This window comes from Aptenodytes forsteri, unplaced genomic scaffold (assembly GCF_000699145.1).
Source record: "Aptenodytes forsteri isolate BGI_AS27 unplaced genomic scaffold, ASM69914v1 Scaffold71, whole genome shotgun sequence".
In the NCBI taxonomy this organism is placed as follows: domain Eukaryota; kingdom Metazoa; phylum Chordata; class Aves; order Sphenisciformes; family Spheniscidae; genus Aptenodytes; species Aptenodytes forsteri.
Genome location: NW_008795923.1, coordinates 478,252 through 483,864, shown reverse-complemented (window position 1 = coordinate 483,864; position 5,613 = coordinate 478,252). Strand labels below are relative to the sequence as shown.

Genomic DNA, 5,613 nt, shown 5'->3' with positions numbered 1-5,613 from the left:
CTCCTTGTACCCACAACTTTCTTTGTTCCTTGATAAATGAGTCTTGGAAAAGCCATCTGCTATTCATGTGTTAATCGCATGATCGGTGTTCCAAGCTCATATGCATCGATGCTCAGTGTGTCACTCTGCTCCTTTGTGGGTTTTCAGAGAACAGATTGAAACTATGGGAGTTCTTGGCCCGTTTACAGCTCAGGCCTTTACCTCCTTTGGAGCCTGAACCAAACTACTGCTAGTTTGGTTAAGGGGTCGAGTGCATCCGTCACACTCTGTGCCCAAAGAAAACAGTTATAATAGCGTAGGAGCTTCATAACAGATAGTAAAGAGTTCTCTGGTTGAAAAAGCCTTTATTATAAGTAGTTTAGATCACAAGTAATGATATTAATACAAAAAGATATTCAGTGTTTGACCCAGGGTTGTTGTAGCAGCCTTACGGCAGAGCTAGAGGTGTCACCTATACGTTGGAAGTACGTCTCATGCTTTGAATTTACAGAGTATCTCTTTAAGCATGTGAAAAGAACTACTCAACTACTAGTTCGAAAAAAATCAGAAGAGTTGGACTTTTTAATTTCTTCAAAATTTACTTTGCCTTTTGAGTATAGATGAGCTTGTAGCTCCAGCTAAAATAGCCCTTATGATAGTTATAGCAGAGATCCAGTCCCTCCTTGGTTTTCACACATTTTGAAGATGAAAATGGATTTCTTTTTTATTCACTAAAATAATTCTGTTTTAAAACTGCCTCTCACTTGTTTTCCATTTCTCCTTCCTATTTTTCTGACCATATACTCTTTCCTGTCTCTCTCTTCCACATTTGCTTTCATTGTTCGCTCCACGTGGTTTCATATCTCCTTTCTGTGCTCTACCGATATGCCTTTGTATGGCTCTTCAGTCCTTGTGCCTCAGTCTGAATATCTTCCTCAACTTTTCACCTAGCTGTAAGCTTTTACTCTGATCTTGTTTATGCCCTGTCCAGTCTTCAAGCAAAAAATGTCTTTGGAGACAGGGTAGAGATCCAGTGAAGAAAAATAGCTCATAATTAATTTCAGCAGATCCATTGCTGCTAAAAGTATCTGAATTTGGAAAAGGGAGAGGAATTAGAACAGAAGTTTTCTATATGAGCAACAAGTGACAACATAATTAGAAAGAATTAAAAATTGTTCAGTGTTATCATGTAATGTCAAATACAGAGTTTGATTAAAAATTACCTGGATGGGAATTTTTAGTTTGTAATGGAAGTCAAGGTGCTAGTGTTTTATCCCCACTGCCTGTCAGTTCCAGACCCTGGAAAGGCGTTTTTTGCTTTGGTTAAGGGGTCGAGTGCATCCGTCACACTCTGTGCCCAAAGAAAACAGTTATAATAGTGTAGGAGCTTCATAACAGATAGTAAAGAGTTGTCTGGTGAAAAAGCCTTTATTATAAGTAGTTTAGATCACAAGTAATGATATTAATACAAAAAGATATTCAGTGTTTGACCCAGGGTTGTTGTAGCAGCCTTACGGCAGAGCTAGAGGTGTCACCTATACGTTGGAAGTACGTCTCATGCTTTGAATTTACAGAGTATCTCTTTAAGCATGTGAAAAGAACTACTCAACTACTAGTTCGAAAAAAATCAGAAGAGTTGGACTTTTTAATTTCTTCAAAATTTACTTTGCCTTTTGAGTATAGATGAGCTTGTAGCTCCAGCTAAAATAGCCCTTATGATAGTTATAGCAGAGATCCAGTCCCTCCTTGGTTTTCACACATTTTGAAGATGAAAATGGATTTCTTTTTTATTCACTAAAATAATTCTGTTTTAAAACTGCCTCTCACTTGTTTTCCATTTCTCCTTCCTATTTTTCTGACCATATACTCTTTCCTGTCTCTCTCTTCCACATTTGCTTTCATTGTTCGCTCCACGTGGTTTCATATCTCCTTTCTGTGCTCTACCGATATGCCTTTGTATGGCTCTTCAGTCCTTGTGCCTCAGTCTGAATATCTTCCTCAACTTTTCACCTAGCTGTAAGCTTTTACTCTGATCTTGTTTATGCCCTGTCCAGTCTTCAAGCAAAAAATGTCTTTGGAGACAGGGTAGAGATCCAGTGAAGAAAAATAGCTCATAATTAATTTCAGCAGATCCATTGCTGCTAAAAGTATCTGAATTTGGAAAAGGGAGAGGAATTAGAACAGAAGTTTTCTATATGAGCAACAAGTGACAACATAATTAGAAAGAATTAAAAATTGTTCAGTGTTATCATGTAATGTCAAATACAGAGTTTGATTAAAAATTACCTGGATGGGAATTTTTAGTTTGTAATGGAAGTCAAGGTGCTAGTGTTTTATCCCCACTGTCTGTCAGTTCCAGACCCTGGAAAGGCAGGTTTTTGCTACAATTTCCAGTTACAGTTAAAATTTCTTGGATATTGACAAATACATGTACTCACTGATTACGTTCCCCTGGGATAGAACTGTAAGTAGGGTATACAGCAAAATTTCCTAATTTACCTTGCTTTTCTGGCAGATATCTTCATATCTTGCACCTAAGAATAATAGCAGAAAGTCAGCGGTATCGGTTTCTTCTTAGCAGATCTTTGACACAAAAGTTCTAATTTATTAGAATTGCTGTGGGGAAAGAAAGAGCTTTCTCAATTATTTTTTTCAAATTTCTCAATTTTTTTTTCTTTTCTTTTTTTGTTCTTTTCTATTCCACACACACCACCCTACCCCAGTACTCCTGTGGTTAATTTTGCATTTTCTGAACTGCTGAGTATATGAAATATGAGGTCTGCTAGGGAAAGTCTTGAAGTTGTTCTGGGAAACAAGGTCTCACAGTTTTCTTCAAAATAACAAAATCCCCAAATCCCATAACTCTGTACAAACATTGTGAGCCACTAAAAATAAATTTTTAATTTTGTCCCCTCCTTATGAAAGTTCAGTTATAGGATTAAACATTAGTGGCATACCCCAACTTTGGGAAGGAAGTGATGAAAAATGTACGCGAATCCTATAATGTACAATTCTCCTATGGTAGAATTGAACTGTTTACTTTTCTCCAGGGATATAAACGCAAGATACATGTGAGGTGGATTGTGCCTTGAAGATCTGAACTATGTTTGTGGAAGAATGTGTCTCATTAGCAAAAAGGACAGGAGCTGTGTACAGCTTTGAACACTGAATACTGTACCATGATAGGCAATAAAATACTCTGCCTATCCTTTCTCAACACACACTTGCTTACCTATACTTGCTCTGTGCCATAATTGTAGTCTATTCTCATCACGTTTGTTTGTTATCACCTCTTGACACTTTTTTCTTCTATTACTGTTGCTTCTTCTCATTCATGGCAATATGTACAGACAGTGTTCATGTCCATTCTATTAACAGCAGCATAAGCTGAAAAGATGGTGCTGCTGTCCTGTTGGCTTGTAGTGACATAGGACTTCATAAACACATAACAAGGCAGCATGTTGATGACAAAGTAATTAGAGATGGCAGAAAATTTTTCAGGTGGTTATTTCATTCATGGAAAAAAAAAGTTCATTTATCTTTGATCTATTGAAATTTGGCATTTATTTCATTTAATTCTTTCAACTACAAAGTCTGAAAAGACATTCAACAGGAAAATGGATGATGAAGAGATCTGGCAATAGAATATGGATTTTTGTCTCCATGTTGGTCACTTATCCTTAATCAGTTTTGCAGCCTACCATCTGCTCTGTGACGCACGTTAAATGAATTTTGTCTAGTTTCTAGTATACTGAACTGTACTAATATTAATTCCCATCACAAATATATGATTGCTGTAACTGACATGCTTCCTGGAAGTCTGCATAGACTTCCTTGGGATTCAATAGCATTAGAGCAGCTCCCTTTGGCATAGTTGTTTCAGCCCATACCTAACTTGAGGTACCACTGTGATTTATTCTTCTGCTAAACTTTGCTACCTAAGCTCATGGTCATTTTCTCACAGCCTGTATATTTAGGAGAGAGAAAAGCCTACTTCAGGTAGTTTTCAGATGTTAGAGGAGTGATATTTTAGAGGCTTCTTTCCCCTCATCTGTTGGAACCAAACCTTCAGACTTTTTGCAATCCTGTTTCTGAATATAAGTGCTGAGACAAACTGTTGATAACACTTCTCTGTGTCCCTTCTCCAGGAAAGAAACGTGAGATGGTTGATGAAGTGAAGGGTGGAAGTGGATGCTAATATAGACAGAAAATTTTTCTCTGTCAGTGCAATTGGGGGGTGAGGGAGGAGAGGAGGAAGGTTTCAGACAAGTTCCTAAGTTCCAGCCAAAGGCAATTCTAGTATAAAAAACAATAGCAGTAAAGTCAAACCTGTAAAGTTCACAAATTCAGCTATGTTTTACTTCCTGAATTAAATTCCAGTGAAGTGGCTTAATTTTAACTCCAGCTTTTCTGCCTTCTCAAGTCTGTTGCCAGTGTTAATTCTTACTAAAAGCAGGATGACATGATTCATTTAAACCCTTAGTGCCAATATGAATATCTGGACTGCCTTCTTGTACCTTATATTTTCTTTGCCTTCCCATAAGGAACTGTGAGGGTCACCTGTGCCCAGTGTGTGGACTAGAGATTTGCAAAATTGCTTGCTCGTTACAGCAGGCTATCCTTTCCCAACTTTCAGCAAAAGCTTTTCAAAATTTCATAAACAGGGACATAGAAATAAATGAGTGTTCTAGAGTATAAGCTGTTTGTTTTGTTCATGTTGTCTGGCCTTGGTTCTGTCAAACACAAACTAGGAACTCTGCATGTTTTCTAAATCCACAATGACCTGTGCCTGTCTTTTTCTTTTTTATTTTAATATTGAGTTCCACTGCACACTTAAAATAAAGGCACCATATACTAGATGAGTTTATTAGCTTACCAATGAAAAATATGTTTGTGGTTTTTTTTTTTTCCTATTTCCAACTTGAACAATAACCTGCATGAGCAATCTGGTCTAAATAAAATGTTAACTCTACTTTGAGCAGGGGATTGGACAGGATGATATCTCAAGGTCTCTTCCAACATGAATCATTCTATGAGTCTGTGTACCTTTCTTTGTTTTCATGCTGAAGCTATTTCCAGTTTACTAAAATGCAGTGTTTTGAATCAAAGTCGGGGTACAGACATGTATTTAATATTAACACCTATTATCCTCTCTTACTGAAAAGAGATTTTAGAGGAGGATTAGCTTCTACAAGAATAGGTTACCTTTTGCAAGGTCATGAGTGGCATGTAAAACTGTAAAGAAGGTAAATCACAATTAATATACTGTGATAAACTTAAAATGATCATAACCATGCTGTAAGTGACAGATACTAATTCATGTCATCATCTCAAGTTGATTTTACCAGTTTCCCATTTGCACGTAGGTAATGTCACTACTGTTCCAAAGGGCAATTTAAATTTTAAACTTGTATTTTGTGAGAGATGAAATGAACAATAGTAAGCAAAAGCATAATCTGTGCTATTTAATTTTACTTGTGCTAATTCTTTTGGGTTTGTATATAGAATAGAATAGAATAGACTATTTCAGTTGGAAGGGACCAACAACGATCACCTAGTCCAACTGCCTGACCAATTCAGGGCTGACCAACAGTTAAAGCACGTTGTTAAGGGCATTATCCAAATGCCTTTTAA

General features: G+C 36.9%; 1 protein-coding gene across 1 annotated transcript in view; it reads left to right on the top strand.

The window, feature by feature from the left end:
• Positions 1-5,613, top strand: part of TMTC2 (transmembrane and tetratricopeptide repeat containing 2) — a 188,273-nt gene that overhangs the window by 125,663 nt on the left and 56,997 nt on the right. The gene's annotated exons all lie outside the window — the stretch shown is intronic.